The sequence below is a fragment of the Psammomys obesus genome, unplaced genomic scaffold (assembly GCF_907164565.1).
Source record: "Psammomys obesus unplaced genomic scaffold, mPsaObe1.curated_primary_1811, whole genome shotgun sequence".
Classification (NCBI taxonomy): Eukaryota; Metazoa; Chordata; class Mammalia; order Rodentia; family Muridae; genus Psammomys; species Psammomys obesus.
This window is the reverse complement of record NW_026593286.1, coordinates 10766825-10783244: the sequence shown is the minus strand read 5'-3', so window position 1 is coordinate 10783244 and position 16420 is coordinate 10766825. Positions and strand designations below refer to the sequence as shown.

The following is a 16420-nucleotide window of genomic DNA, read 5'->3' as shown; positions in this document are numbered from 1 at the left end:
CTGTTTTGGTACAAAGTGCTTGTCTTCCCTTTGCTGATGCTCTTTAACAACCATTTCCTCCTTATACACTACTATCACCTCCTTCCCTTTGGAGCCAGATTGTGTTTGCTTCAAGTTATTCTGCTCTGCATCTTACTGCCAATTCTTATTGTAAACTTTGCTAAAAGCTGCTATCCTTAACCATGTCATACCCTGAATGCTAAGTTATGTTGTAAATTCCTCCAGCACAGTTATCAATTCATTGCTTTTAAACTCAGTCCCACTCACACTATAAAAAAAAATTCCCAGCAAATTACCAACACAAATCTTTACAGACCTTGAAAGAAAAATTCTCAACTTCATATGGAATAACAAGAAACCCAGAATCGCAAAAACAATCTTCTACAATAATAGATCTTCTGGATGTATCTTCATCCCTGATCTCAATCTGTGGTATTGAGCAACAGTGATAAAAACATGGTACTGGCATAGAAACAGAATGGTGGATCAATGTAATCGAATAGAAGACCCAGCAATAAACCCACACATTTATGAATGCCTGATTTTTGACAAAGATGCCAAAACCATACAATGGAAACTGATAGCATCTTCAACAAATGGTGCTGGTCTAACTGGATGTATACATGTAGAAAAATGCAAATAGATCCATACTTGTCACCCTGCACAAAGCTAAAGTCCAAGTGGATCAAAGACCTCAATATAAAACCAGACATACTAACCCGCTTAGAAGAAAAAGTGGGGACAAGCCTTGAACTCATTGGCACAGGAGACAACAGAACAACAACAGCACAGGCTCTAAGATCAACAATCAATTAATGGGACCTCATGAAACTGAAAAGTTTCTGGAAAGCAAAGGACACTGTCATCAGGACAAAATGACAGCCTACAGATTGGGAAAGAATCTTCACCAACCCTATATCTGATAGAAGGCTAATATCCAGAATATATAAAGAACTTAGAAAGTTAAACAGCAACAAATCAAGTAACCCAATTAAAAAATGGGGTACGGAGCTAAACAGATTCTCAATAGAGGAACATTTAATGCCAGAGAAACACTTAAAGAAATGCTCGATATTCTTAGACATCAGGGAGATCAAATCAAAACGACCCTGAGAATTTACCTTACACCCATCAGAATGGCTAAGACAAAAACTCAAGTGACAACACATGCTGGAGAGGATGTGGAGAAAGAGGAACTCTCCTCCATTGATGGTGGGAATGTAAACTTGTGCAACCACTTTGGAAATCAATCTGGCGCTTTCTCAGACAATTAGGAATAGTGCTTCCTCGAGATCCAGCTATACCACTCCTAGGCATATATCCAAAAGATGCTCAAGTATACAACAAGGACATTTGCTCAACCATGTTCATAGCAGCTTTATTTGTAATAGCCAGAAGGTGGAAACAACCCAGATGTCTCTCAGTTGAGGAATGGATGCAGAAATTTTGGTACATTTACACAATGGAATACTACTCAACAATTAAAAACAAAGAAATCATGAAATTTGCAGGTAAATGGTGGGATATAGAAGTAATTATCCTGAGTAAGGTACCCCAGAAGCAGAAAGACACACATGGTATATACTCACTTATAAGTGGATATTAGACATATAATATAGGATAATCATACTAAAATCTATACACCTAAGGAAGCTAATCAAGAAGGAGGACCATAGTAAGATGTTCAATCTTCATTCAGAAAGACAAGCGAGATGGACATCAGAAGAGGAGGAAAACAGAGAACAGGACAGGAGCCTATCACAGAGGGCCTCTGAAAGACTCTATCCAGCAGGGTATCAAAACATATGCTGAGATTCATAGCCAAACTTTTTTCAGAGTGCAGGGAATCTTATGAAAGAAGGGGGAGATAGAAAGACCTGGAGGGAACAGGCGCTCCACAAGGAAAACAACAGAACCAAAAAATCTGGGCCCACAGGTCTTTTCTGAGACTGATACTTTAAATAAGGACCATGTGTGGAGATAACTTAGAACCCCTACACAGATGTAGCCCATGGCAGCTCAGTGTCCAAGAGGGTTCCCCAATAATAGGAACTGGGACAGTCTCTGATATGAACTCATGGGCTGGCTCTTTGATCATCTGAGGGGGGAGCAGCCTTATCAGTCCACAGAGGAAGACAAAGAAACCAGTCCTGATGAGACCTGATAAACTAGGGTCAAATGGAAGAGGAGGAGGACCTCCCCTATCATTGGACTGAGGGAGGGGCATAGGAGAAGAAGAGGGAGGATGGGATAGGGAAGGAATGGGGGGGCTACAGCTGAGATACACAGTGAATAAATTAAAAAAAAAAAGAAAAGAAAAAATATTTTTATAGGTCAATTCCTAATAGAGTTTTTACTCTATCTGAAACTTCACAGGCACAGGCACTGACTACATTCTTTTTGGCATTCTGATTTCTGGCCTCTATCAGAATTACTCATTAAGCTCTATGTATAGAACTACCAGCCTTCTTATCCTCAATATCTTCTGAATTTTCCTTGTGATCAAATTATAAAGGCCAAGAGAACACAAGGTCACAATTTAGCCTCAGATTCAAGTTTATTTCCTTGACGTCAATTTTCTCTGTTAATTATGTTTAGCATTATTGTGACAAAAATCTTCTACATATACAGTTTTAGGGAAAATGATGATTAATTCCAATTGTCACCTTAAATGAACTAAGAAACACCTAGGGCAGAGCTAGAGAGAGTCCTCTGAGGTTAAGAGGGCTTGCTTGCTGGTGTCGTAGAGGACCTGAATTCTTTCCCCAGAATCATATTGGGCAACTTTACTTTCCTCTTCTGTCCTCTGAGGGCACATAAAATCACATGCGTGCACACACACACACACACACACGCACACACACACACACGAGAGAGAGAGAGAGAGAGAGAGAGAGAAAATTAAATCTTAAAATGAAACAAAAAGAAAGACCACCACTGAGGGAAAGGATCTATGTCAAATGTGAACAATGCCTTTTCCTGTGCTAGAACGTTAGACTGAATAAAAAGAAAATATTCACCACCAAAATTCCTCCTTCTCTGCTTCCTGATCTTTGCAGAGTTCAACAACCATCCTCATGCTCTGTCAGCCACAGCTTTGAGCTTCTTTTTCTATGGTCGTGGGGGTGGGAGGGTGGGGGAGTTGGACTTACTGAATTACATCTTCCTAGCAAGAGCCAACATAAGCTCTCCTTCCTTAAGCCTGTAAATATTTTGATGAATTTGCTAATGATTACTTAGCTCTCTGTGCTTGGGCAGATCATGGCAGAGGCAGGAGAATGTGGTAAAGTCTGTTCTTGATTTTTTGGTGGATAGAAAGGAGAGAGAGTAAAGGAAGGAGGGATGAAGAGGAGAGAGAGAGAGATTAGAACTAAGTGCCAGTTATGACCTTCAAAGGCCATCCAAATTGCCCTATTTCTTCTTGTAAAATCCAGCTTCTTAATGCTTTCATAATCTCTTGAAACAGTACCACCAGCTGAGGACCAGGAACCCAAACCTGTGAGACTTTGCTGGACACTTCGTATTCAAACAACAAAACAGAAACAAAGCTACCCTAGTCTTCCTAAAAAGACCACCTAGAAAAATGGTAAGACCAACAGTGACAATGGATGTGAAATGATGAGAAGAAATCAGGTGGTTGGACATTCAGAAGAAAAGGCACAAATTTTACATGTGCAAAATGTAATTGAGTACTTCAGTGAAGATGTCTAATATTCCAAGGGAGTACCTAATAGGTATGGATTTGAAAGACTCCAAAACCACAAATCAGGGAGCTAGCTAGGTAAGAACTTTTCTGACCTCTATCTCTCCCTTTAGTCACCCTCTAAAACTAGTCCTAGAATCTTCGAAAATGTTGGGGAGGTGAGGATTAAAGAAGGAAGGAACTGAACTTACCAAAAAGGCTTTTGCTACCAACCTGAGCTAGAGGAAGTGAAAACTTCCACTTAAAAAATATGGGAGTAAAAATTAACACATTGCAATGAACAATAGCAAGAACCAAGTTGAAATTGTGTTTGCTAACTCAAGGGACCATTGAACCTTTTGTTATCTAAGAGGAAGCATGAAAGGCAAACATGGGATGAGTTTCTATACAGGGGAAAGGGAAAGCTTCCTACCACAAGAAGATGTAAGGGGAGATGTGAGAAGCAGGTGAGAACTACATTGGCATTGCCTCCTGTGAGCGTTTCTCATTCTCTATGCTAGTGTCATTTCTTCTGCTCTTCTTCTGCTGAAAAAACAGAGAATCTGGCCCTGGTCAGCTATCTCTTCTCTTTTAGGTCCTTTGACTTCTCTGTCCAATGACTTGCCGGCAATTTGCTTTGACTTAGCCAAGGGGAAGGAACAGGGAACTGTTTATCTTCAGCCCTGGAACAAGTTGCATAATTGCCCAGTTTCTCCCTGAGGCATGTTAATATAGCCTTTCATTAAACCCCTTAGCATAAATAAAAGAGCAAGTCTGTGTCCTCCTTGCTCATATCATTGCTTTTTATACTGTACAAATACGGACCATGAAGGCATTGAACCCCATAGATCTTAAATCTGACTTCAATAACACCTATGTTTGTTGAAGGCCAAACACTTGACCTTGACCTTATGTTTTCTTTCCAGAGGAAAGAGAGGAGAGGAACCTCCATATTCTGACCTACATGGCAAGTTCCAGAGCACATCACATGCCCAGCATTCACCTGAAAATTGATCATCTGACCACAATTACGTATGAGTCCAACAGCCCATAAAGACCTCCAAGGTTCTGAATGGAATTGCTCAGGAATGTTACATGAGCAAAATTAAACGAGCCAACTGCAAACAGTGGCTCCTGCGTATAAACCCAGAATTTGAGATGCTGAGACAGAAGGAGCCAGCCTGAACTATCTAGGGAGTTCTATTACAGTCTGGGATACAGTGTCACACCATGTGTCAGAAAAAAAAGGAAAGGAAAGGAAAAGAGAAGGGAAGGGAAAGGGAGGGGAGGGGAGGGAAAAATTATGGGCCAAGTAGGTCTGTATAGGTCTTACCGTTAAACCACACATGAATATATGACTTTATTGCTCTTGGGATAGGAATGTCAGATATCGAAGAAGGAGCTTGGCCAAGAAAAAGAAAGCTACACAAAGCATTTTGAGGATCAAGACTCCTTTGTATGCTTCTTAGAGTAGCTACTATGAAATACACTAACATTTAACAACATAGCTCTGTATTACTGCATCTTTGAGGTATTACTAAAGATTTTTTCAACTAAAATGTTAAAGAAACTTGATCATGTCCAAAGGTACTTATGTCTACCACCGTTATGACTCAAACTGAGCATGCCTAAAAATATTCCTGTCGTCTATCTTTATTATGCAAATTAGGCACGCCCAACCACATTTCTATTTGTCATCTTTATAAGACAACTAAACATGGGCCAACGTGTCCTTTCTGTCATTTTAACTTTAAGAATATGTGTTCCAGGAGCTGGAGCTAAACATTACTATCATTTTGCCTTCTAGGATTATGATCTCAACTGAGCAAATTCAGGAATGGTCTGCCCCTGAAATATTCATGTTACTATGTCCAGCTATTCAATATCGCCATGCTTATTCAGTAAGTAAGTCACTACTTTAGAAACAACTGCCGTGCATCCTTACAGATTAAAAGTAAGAAATCTCCACTGACATTTTCTGCTATGTCTAATTTGGCTTTATACTCATCAAGGTGAGAACTCGTCGTGATAGAAAGCACAGTGTCAATAATCAAGGTGACACAGCAAGGTTGATTTAGACACAGCTTTTTCCTTATCTTACATAAGCTACCAGTAGCACCATTGGGCAATTTAAGACCACCGACCTAGCAGAAACATTGCCTGACCATCATGAGGACGGAGAGAACTGCTTTCTGTGAGGCTGGTCCAGAACAGAGCAGATATGACCATGGCAGAGTTTAGTAGATGTGGAAATAGCCAAGCTCAAGGTTATGAGCTCTTCCTGCTAGATTAATCAACGAGCAACATTATGCCTCCATTTGTTGGAAAGGAGAGTGAAGATCCATGTAGGCCAGACCCACTAGCTCCAAATATTTATATTCTCTTCACTTCATAAAAGCAATAATAATAACTGCATTAATAGTGAATAAATGAGCCTTCCCACCATTAATATCAGAAGTCTTCTAAAAGGAAAACTAAAATAAAAGTAGCTAAAAAAATGAAGATTTGGGGCTATGCTGCTTGGATTCAAATCATGACTTCCCTATCTCCTTGCGACATGGTTTTAATTTGATTAAAACACAATTTCTTCTTTAGATGAGGATAATCAAATTTGTCTCATTGGTAATTAGAAAGCCGACATAGTTTTGAAGAACAAAGGATTTCACCAAACCAATAAAAGGTGTTCTAAGAAGCTAATAACTTAGCTATTTTGCTTTAGTGCTAATCCATAATCTCTGTGTGTATTTCAACCTTGAATTCACTTCAAAAAATTTATAAATGCTGAAAAAACATCTTATTTTCATTACTTTACATTATTTAACATATCATCATCCTGACTCCTTCATTTTGTCTTCATTGAATTATAAAGAAGAAAGTGAAATTTATAGATACCGTATGCTATAATTGATGGATGCAAACATTTTAAGATTTTAAAATAAAAAAAAAATATCGAGGTGAATGTTTTACCTAGATTTAACCTTGCAAATTTTAGAAAGATTGATATAGTATAAAAAGAAAAAAGTAGCTACCGTGGATTTTAATGCTATCATAGTACTGATTAATTTTCAACCGAAATGTTTTGGAGGAGACATCTGTATTTCAACCACAGCACTTGGGAAGAAACTTTGGGTCAGACTCTGTGTGTCTGCACTCCCCTGTGGCAAGTGTATCAGGCAGTTGGAGGAAGTATTTGGTGAACCTGGCCGCTTAGTTGGACTGTAAGTTCTGATGACCTAAGACAATGTTTAAGTTCTTGTATCTGACTGCAGGCTACAAAGGAGTAAACATCCTTTAGCACTTTTAATCCATTGTTTATTAGGAATTTTTATGTATATAGAAATTAGCTTTCCTAATACTTACTAATGTCATCATCACAGACATTCAGACACCTTAGAAAAACACTATTACAGCACACACATGAATGTACACACACACACACAACATATATACACATTTAGACACAAAGACAAGTCACTGTGTCACTGAAAAGAAATATATTTCATGGGAGAATATTCTTTTAATAGACTTCAAACAGGCAAAGAATACCAAGAGTCAAACAAAAACCTTTATACAAGTTAAATTTAAAGAACTAGGAGAGCAACAATATCAAGGACTGCCCTAAAATCAAAGCTTCACAACATGAAGCCTGGGTTCCATTATTCTGTCACATAGGCTGTGTGACCTATGCGAAACTTATTTAGCTTCTCCGTGTGACAGTCTATCCACTGTGGAAAGGAAAAGTAATGGTGCCTTCATCTAGAAATGGAGGATGGAGACTGTATGTCTGAAAAGAGGGGTGAGAGTAGTATTTAGGGTTACCCTCTAATGATCTACAGGCAATGTACAAAATACACTTTGGAGACTGAAATAGGGTAACACATGGCATTTATTTATTTTATAATCATCGAAAAATCAACGATGAGATCAACGCAGTTGCCTTGCAGATAAATACACGGCAAGGGCAGGTGATCCAGGAAAGGGCACGATTACGAAGGAGCACAGAAGACTTTGACTCACCTTTATGGATGGTTGAATGTGTGGTATGTGTGTGGGCCAGGCCAAGAGAAAGTGCTATCAGCAAGGTAGACAGAGTACAGTGTTCCTCCTAGGAGTCCAAAGCACAGCTCTTAGGGAAATCTAGTTTGCAGTTTGTCACTGCTGGTGAAAAGTCAGCATTGTCAAACACCTTCGATCAAGTCTGTCTTCATACAAAGGTTCATTTGTTCACCCTAGGAATAAAGTTGTCGTTGAAGATGAGCCCTTTCAACTCCCACAAACCACAGTGTTCTCAGTGCACTACAGTTTTACTCAGCAGTCAATAGGATTGGCATGCCACTTCATTACAAAGCAAAGCTTCTCATTTACCAACCAGTTAACTGTCTCATGTGTCTTGATATTACAAACACACACACACACACACACACACACACACACACACACACTGATAGCCTCACTTTTATCTATGATGTTGTCATAGATATTTGCTACTCTATTGTTGATAATTTAAAAATATGGGCTAATAATGTTTATTATTTGCCCTATAAATATTTTTTAAGCAGTCTGGATGTGAGATTTATTACTGGACATGATTTGGTAGGGTAAAGGAGAGTACTGTGGAAGTCCTCAGGAATGCAGGACTCTCTACTTGTCCAGGGGAGCAAAAGTGGGGATCGATTTGACCCCACAGCCCTCAGGAATGAGCCACTTCTCAGCAACCACATCTTCAAATTCATCTGCATTAAACTTGGTGAAGCCCCACTTCTTTCTGGTGGCCAGGGAACTTGAATGTGGCTCTATGCAGAGCCTCAATCACGTGCTCCATATCTTCAGTTTGGTGCGGATAGACATGATGACATGGCCAATGTGAATCCTGGGCCCTGGGCCCTGCGGCTTCTCAAAGGCACCACTGCATACCTGTCTGGAGCCTGTCAGCCCCAGCACAGGACAAGGTCTTGTTGACTCAGATGACCTGGACAGGGTGAAGTCTCACTCAAATATGAAAGCTTCCCTTGCCACAACTCTTTACCATGTGTTTGTTGGCACAAATACGGACAGCCCCCAGTGCTTCAGAGGAGAGCTGTTCATATGCATCTGACACCATGTGGCCACCAAGTGGGAATTCATCAACTTTGCCTTCTCCCATCCCAACTCAAAGATGCGGGTCTTAGCATCAGGGAGACCCTGGCAGAAGACTTTGGCTATGTGGCTTGTTCTTACAATACTGGTGGGACGGTGGCCCATGATGACAATAGGAATGTCGGTTGCACCCCAGAGGGAAAGAGATGGCCCTATAATTATTACAGTGGTATTATCTAACCAGCTATTATAACTTTGAAAGACACAAACACCTGATAGAATTTAGAAGAGCCTTATTTCACCCATGGCAAGAAAGATATTACCTTCTAAGCTACCTTTACCTCCCAAGCCCCAATGCCACACAATCTGCTCTAATAATGTCTATCCAGGCTATTTCCAAATACTTGCTAATGCTCTTAATCTGGGTTTTTCTCCATCCATGCCAATCCGGCCATGTGCTTCTCTCCAAGCTAATCCATGGTGAGTCTTTGCTTCCTCTTCCAGCACTTCTCTCCTTCTTTCCAAGATTCTTCTCTCCCCAAAGCCCACGAACCGTCCATCTTCCCATCCTTCTTGCTCTTCACAGGTGTAGGCATTTTAATCAGCCAATCAAGGATAATTGGGAAACATTGTTTTTCATCGCATGAATACAGAAGATAGTTCAACATTAATAATAATGCCCAAGGAGGGTGGTAATCAGGTCTTAAGGCACTGAAATCAGCATTTGAAAACACAGTTGGACTGTCCTCTAGCACCACTCTTCCCTAACACTCTCTTGACTCTTCTCATTTTCTCTGTATAGACATACATACATATATATATATATATATATATATATATATATATATATATATATATATGTATATACATATATATATAAATACACACATTTAGTGTGAATCTCTATCTATTTCTATATAGATATAGATAGATTGATAGATAGAGATTCACAGTGAAAGAGAGGGGAGAGAAAGAGCTCCCTGTTAATGATCTAGAGCCAATATACAAAACACTTAGACAGGAGTCTGGTGAGTAGTGCATAGCATTTGCTTATTTATTGTCACTATTACAGCTGTGTAGCTATATAGATGTATGCATGAGATGTAGACAGATTTAGACTAGATAGAGGGGGACAGAGATCCAGATAGAGATGATAGTGATATCTCCTTTATAACTCTAGAATGTGTGATTTCCAATGAATTCCCCAAGAGGAAGGATAATATTCCACTTTTGCCATATTGTAATTTTTATTTCTGTAAGTTCAGGTGTTCCCAATAATCAGTCCTGAGCTAATTTATTCACCTGACAATGAACAGATAGAAATTTGAGGTCTAAAATAGTGTCACAAGCTTCTCAAGTACAATTAAAAAATAATTTGGACCAGCCCAGAAATCAATTTGAATTATCCCTAGAGTGTCTTCACCTCTACCCATACCTATGTCGGCTTTTAAAAACCAGCAGTGATTACTTCAATGAACATAAACATGCTTATTCATACACATTCTGAAAAACATCAAGTTAACTATTTTGACAATCAGCATTGTATCATATTAAATGTTTTAAAGTGAATTCTTGGAAACATAATTAGGGGCAGTGAAGAGAAAAAGAATTTCTTTTTTACCTTCTCACTTAATATATTGTTGCCAAGTTCTAATTAATTAACTAATTAATTTTAAAATAGACTGTGTACGTGTGCATTCATGAGACATGGGATGCACTAAAAAGTAGAAGACAAATGCAATTGTCAGTCGTACCCTTCCACATCCTTTGAGTCTGCGTCTTGGTTCTGTTCTCCTCTGGTAATGCTAGACTAGCTGGCCCATGAGTGTCAGGGAGTCTCCTGTCGTTACCTCTCACCCGACTGTAAGAGCACAGGGACTATGGGTGTATACTAGTGTGCCAAGCTGTACAAGGCTCAGGAATCTAAACTCGGTTTAGATTTTAAGACAAGCTTCTTCTTACCCCTCTTTTTACAACTGGAGAGAGAAAGCAGGAGAGTGAGAGTCTGAGGGCCTGTTCTTGTATTTCCTAGCTTCAATGATGAAGTGAGTGAGTGTAGAGCTGGGAAACTCCAGCAGAGAAGAGCAGGCTGTTTGCAGAGAAAGTGCTGATGTACACACTAGAGTTGACAAAAATATGATTGCTGAAGCTTTAGAATAATTTACAACCAACAAATGAGGAAGATAATTATGTCATCATCTACATAGTTCACAAGCCATTTCCATGGGTCCAAATGAAGTATAAATGTTTTTTAAATACAACTCAACAAGCAGGGGCAACAGTCTAAGTGATCAGCTGTAGAAACACAGAAATGATAACTGAATAAGAAATTAATATACTTATCCTCATATTTTCACTATATTAAGGTTATGATTTTTCAATAAACTCACAAACTCGCTAATTTAGTGTCATTATTAGTTTTAGACTGTTTTTATGCATGGTTTGAGAGACTCTATATCCCTGACTGGATTTGTAGCTCAGATGTATTTAATGAGAATCTGAAAATATAAAACTATATTCAGAAAATACATATCATCTTGAGATACTCTGAGGATTTGATCTTATTAAACATTAAGCAGTTGATAAAGATTAGTTGATAAAAATGCATAGCAATGATAAGACAGTGTCTTTTTATTACCATAGATCACAATATGTATTTTAATAAATTAGCAGAGAGGGTATGCATGTTTTTTGTTATAGAAATACATTGACTTTGATGAAATTATATACATAAGAATATATTTTCTGTGTATCCATATATCACACAGTACCCCATATAACTTTTTTCAATATAAAATTTATTTTGCACAAATCGCATCAGTTAAATAAGGTACTGCTTAGTTCCCAACATCACAGAAGCAGCTACAGAAATAACGCGAGTCAGCGTTATGATGTGATTTATTGTTAAGTCTCATATATCACTTAAAATAAATTTAAATCTTAAAATGTTTACTTCATAGTAACTGAGGAACAAAATTATTTTTGACAAGATAATAACACATTCTAAAGATAGATAGACAGATAGGTAGGTAGATAGATAGATAGATAATTAGATAGATAGAGATACATATTGATTGATTGATGTTAGATTGATAAATGCCAGATATATCAATGATAGATAGATAATACATGACAATGATGGATAGATGAGATAGATGGTTGATAGATATGATAGGTAGACAGATGATTGATAGCTGGATAGAAGACAGATGAGAGAGAGAGAGAGAGAGTAGCTGAAGAGATGAAGAATAAGTTTAACTTTTTAAAACATTTCCCCATATATAAAGCTGGACCTCTTGGCTTTTTGTTTTATTAATTTATTCATTTTACATCTTGATCGTAGCTCCCTCCCTCCTCTCCTCCTGGCCCCACCCTCCCTACTTCTTTCCCCCATCCCTTGTGTTCTAGTCCCCTAGAACTCTAGTCCTCAGAAAGGGGGAGTACTCCTCCCTTACCAACTGACTTCAGACTATGAAGTCTCTTTTTTTTCCTATTAATTACAGTTTATTCATTTTGTATCCCAGCTGTAGCACCCTCCCTCATACCCTCCCAATCTCACTCTCCTTCTCTCTTCTCCTCCCATGCCCCTCCCCAAGTCCACTGATAGGGGAGGTCCTTCTCCCCTTCCATCTGACCCTAGCCTACCAGGTCTCTCATCAGGACTGGCTGTACTGTCTTCTTCTGTGGCCTGGCAAGGCTCCTCCCTCATGGGGAGGTGATCAAAGAGCCTACCACTGAGTTCATGTCAGAGACAGTAGTCCCTGTTCCCCTCACTAGAGAACCCACTTGGAGACTGAGCTGCCATGGGTTGCATCTATGCAGGGATTCTAGATTATCTCCATGCATGGTCCTTGTTTGGAGTATCAGTCCCAGAAAAGTCCCTTATGCCCAGATTTTTTGGTTCTGTTGCTCTCCTTGTAGATTTCCTGTCTCCTCCAGGTCTCCCTCTTCTTTCATAAGATTCCCTGCACTCTGCCCAAAGTTTGGCTATGAGCATCTGCTTTGATACCCTGCTGGGTAGTCTTTCAGAGACGCTCTGTGGTAGGCTCCTGCCCTGTTCCCTGTTTTCTCACTCTTCTGATGTCTGTCCTGTTTGCCTTTCTGAGTGAGCATACCCTTCATCTGTGGCCTGGCAAAGCCTCCTCAGCCAGGAGAAGTGATCAAAGAGCAGGCAACAAAGTTCATATCAGAAACAGCCCCAGGTCTGCTTACAAGGTGACCTTCATGGGGACTGAGCTGCCTATGGCCCACATCTAAGCAGAAGGCCTGAGTCCTCTCAATGCATAGCCCTTAGTCAGTGTATTGGTCTCTTCAGGGACCCTTGGGCCCAGATTTTTTTGCTCTGTTGGTCTTCTTGTGGAGAAGACTCCTCTGTGTTCTTCTATCCCTCACTCTTCCATAGTTTCCCTGCGCTCTGTCCAAAGTTTGGCTGTGAGTCTCAGCATCTCCTTTGATCCTCTGTTGGGTGAAGTTTTTCAGAGGACATCTCTGAAAGGCTCCAGTCCTGTTCCTTCTCTTCAAATACTTCTGGTGTCTCCTCCTCCTTCTCCTCCTCCTCCTCCTCCTCCTTCTTCTTCTAAATTCACTTTACATCCTGGTTGTAGCTCCATCTCTCCTGTCCTCTCAGTCCCCCTTTGCCCCATCCCTCCCCCTTCCCTATTCCTCAGAAAAGGGGAGCCTTTCTTCCCATCCACCACAGCTCATCAAGTTGCATCAGGACTCAATGTGTCCTCTTCCCCTGTGGCCTGGCAAGGCAGTCTCACCAGGGGGAAGTGATAAAAAAGCTAGCAAATGAGACCTTGTCCAGTGGAGTCCCCACTTCCCTTACTAAAGTACACCCTTGAAGCCTAAGCTGCCCATCTGCCACATCTTTGGAGGAGACCTAGGTCCAGTTCATGCACAGTCCTTGGTTGATGCCTCAGCCTCAGCAAACCACAGTGGACCCTGGTTAGTTGGCTCTGTTGGACTTCTTGTAGAGTTCCTGTCACTGTCAAGTCCTTTTCTCTTTCCTCCCACTTTTCCACAAGACTTCCTACACATTGCCCAATGTTTGGCCATGATTTCAGCATCTGTTTTGAGGTGCTGCTGGGTAGAGCCTTTCAGAGGACAACTCTGATAGGCTCCTGTCTGCAGGCTTAGCAGAGCATCTTTCATAGTGTCAGGGGTTGGCTCTCTCCCACAGGGTGCATCTTTGGTTAGGCCAGGCATTGGTCAGGTATTTTGTCAGTCTCTGCTCTATCTGCTCTGTCTTTTTCCCTGCACATCTTATATGCAGGGTAAGTTTTGGGTTAAAGTTTTTGTGGGTGCGTTGGTGTTCCCCTCCCTCTGACAGGAGACTTGCCTAGTTAGAGGATGTCCTCTACAGTCTCAAGGGTCTCTGCTCCTGGTGTCTATTCCATTTGCCCATCTGCACGAGAACCAAGCATACTCCCTATTCTTTAAATTAGGTCAGTTTGCATGTTCCTTAAAATGAATTTATTAGTGTCTCCAATCCCATTTGCTATTACCAACAAGACCAGTTCATTCCTCACTTAGTTTTAAACAGTGCAGACCATGAGCTAGACTTAAGAGGCTTTATGTACTTCATCTCTATTTGAAAAAAAGAAAAAAAAAAAAAACCAAAAAAAAAAAAAAAAACAACTCCTATAATTACTGCCAGCATGGTGTGCCTGCATTTCTTCTTTTAATGTATAAAATAATAAAATCATTTGTGGGTCAGGTTTTTCCCATTGGCTACAACAGTGAAAAGCGCAGTAAAACGTGTGGTGGATTGGAAGGTGCTAATTAAGCGATACAGACTGCTTACACCAACCTGTGACTCTCTTGCAACAGCAGGTCTGGGGCAGGCTCAGCCTTCCATCCTGGAGCCATCCTGTTGGATGTACGATCTCACCTGTTTGGAATTTCTGAGGTGTGGCTCTGCCCAGAGGCAGAGGATGGACTGATTGATCTCTGTGAGGTTCTTCTCAGCAAAAAGGTCTTTGGGTGTTACAGTCTGCAACTAAAATACGCTGACAACAGCTCTATCCTGAATTTCTTTTCTTCATTCATTATTGAGGGACGCCAGGACTCCTTTCCTCTCCCTCCCCCAACCACAGCTCTTTCAAGTTGATGCATGTCAAGATCCCTGATCCTCATTTAGTTTCCCTTTAACAGTAGTTCAAGTGTTGAATCAGCAGGGAGAAAGAGGTAAAAGAGTGCACGCAAACCGAACACACTAAAGAAATTTTAAACCAAGAGAGTGGATCCGTTTCCTTAACCTACATTGAAAGAAATAAGGTGGAGAAAACTCACAGGTTAGAGCGCATATTAAATATAAAGTCTGTTCTATGTGAATGTTACATGAACATACATGTATATGAGAATATATTATATACACGTATAAACACATTTCAGATGATATTTGCATAGGCTCACTCTAACCTGATATTTCATTGTTATTTACAAAATATTGTGAGTGACAGCAGTATCTCAGGAGTCAGAGTTGAAGGAAACCCCAATAAAAGCAAAATGCTGGTGTTTCAGGAAGTCAGGCACTGGGGAGGAGGAGTTGCTTCTAAAACAAAATGCTATTATGCTGAAAACAGATCAGTGGCTAGCCATAACTTTTACCATAGCTTTTTGCCCACTGCCCTTTGTTCAATGGTGAATGAAAGCTCTTCACACTCACATTCACGATTCAACAGCATCTAAGTCACTATAATATTACTCTATTGTTGTCCAAAGTAACACTTTCAATACATGACTATGCCTATTTGCATATGTGTATGCAATGTGTATAATATATTACATATAATTTGCAATAATGGTTTAATACACCATAGTTTATATAGACAAACAGCTTTTTTTCACATCAAGAGACATCCTGTGACCTATGAGTAGCCCTTATATGTAAAGCTCAGCAGTGAATTTTCTGCTTCCAGAATTATCTGAGAGATGGACAGAGAAATGAAGTGGCTCTGGGCAGAGGAAAGTGGCCACACCCATGGTCTTATCTTCAACAGCTGTGGTCTTTTCATAAATTGTTGTCATTTCTATCTAAGACACAACTAGCAGGCAGCACTTGTGGCCAGTTTTCAGGAGCCACTGGTACTTTTTAAGAACCTAGGCCGGTAGATACCTGCTCAACTGCAGACGTGGAGACAAAACTGCCTGCGCAGATAGCAACACAACTCACAAAGTAATGGGAACATAGGGGAAAAAAATGTGGAAATAAGTCTATTTTCCATTTATTTTTTTCTTTTTCTCACCAGCTTTCTCACTTTTTCTTCTCTCTTATCCTTTCTCTAACTCTTTCTCTCTCTTACTATCTATCTCTGTGCATGTGTGCATGGATGTTTAGGTGCACAGACAAATATCTACAAATACATGTGTCTGCATTTTATCTGTGCTACCATTAGGTAATAGTGAGCCATTTATTTACCTGCAATTAAAAGACACCATGAAGGAAGGCGTAACGTTACATGATTCCAGGGATGACCTACAAAGCTGTTCCTCGAGCAGACCTCTTCTGCTAGTGACTGCCTGCCACCAGGAGTTTCTACACTCACATTCACATCTTAATAACTTTGAACACTTTAAACACCGTGGGACAACCACCTAACAAGGGTTCTGTGGCTGCTATCCCGTCATACTCTCCTGAAGACATTTCCACGACAGCAT

The 16420-nt window shown here is 40.1% G+C and overlaps 1 pseudogene; it reads right to left on the bottom strand.

Moving 5' to 3' along the window:
• Positions 1-8305: 8305 nt before the first annotated feature.
• Positions 8306-15447, bottom strand: LOC129683654 (60S ribosomal protein L10-like; annotated as a pseudogene).
• Positions 15448-16420: the final 973 nt, after the last annotated feature.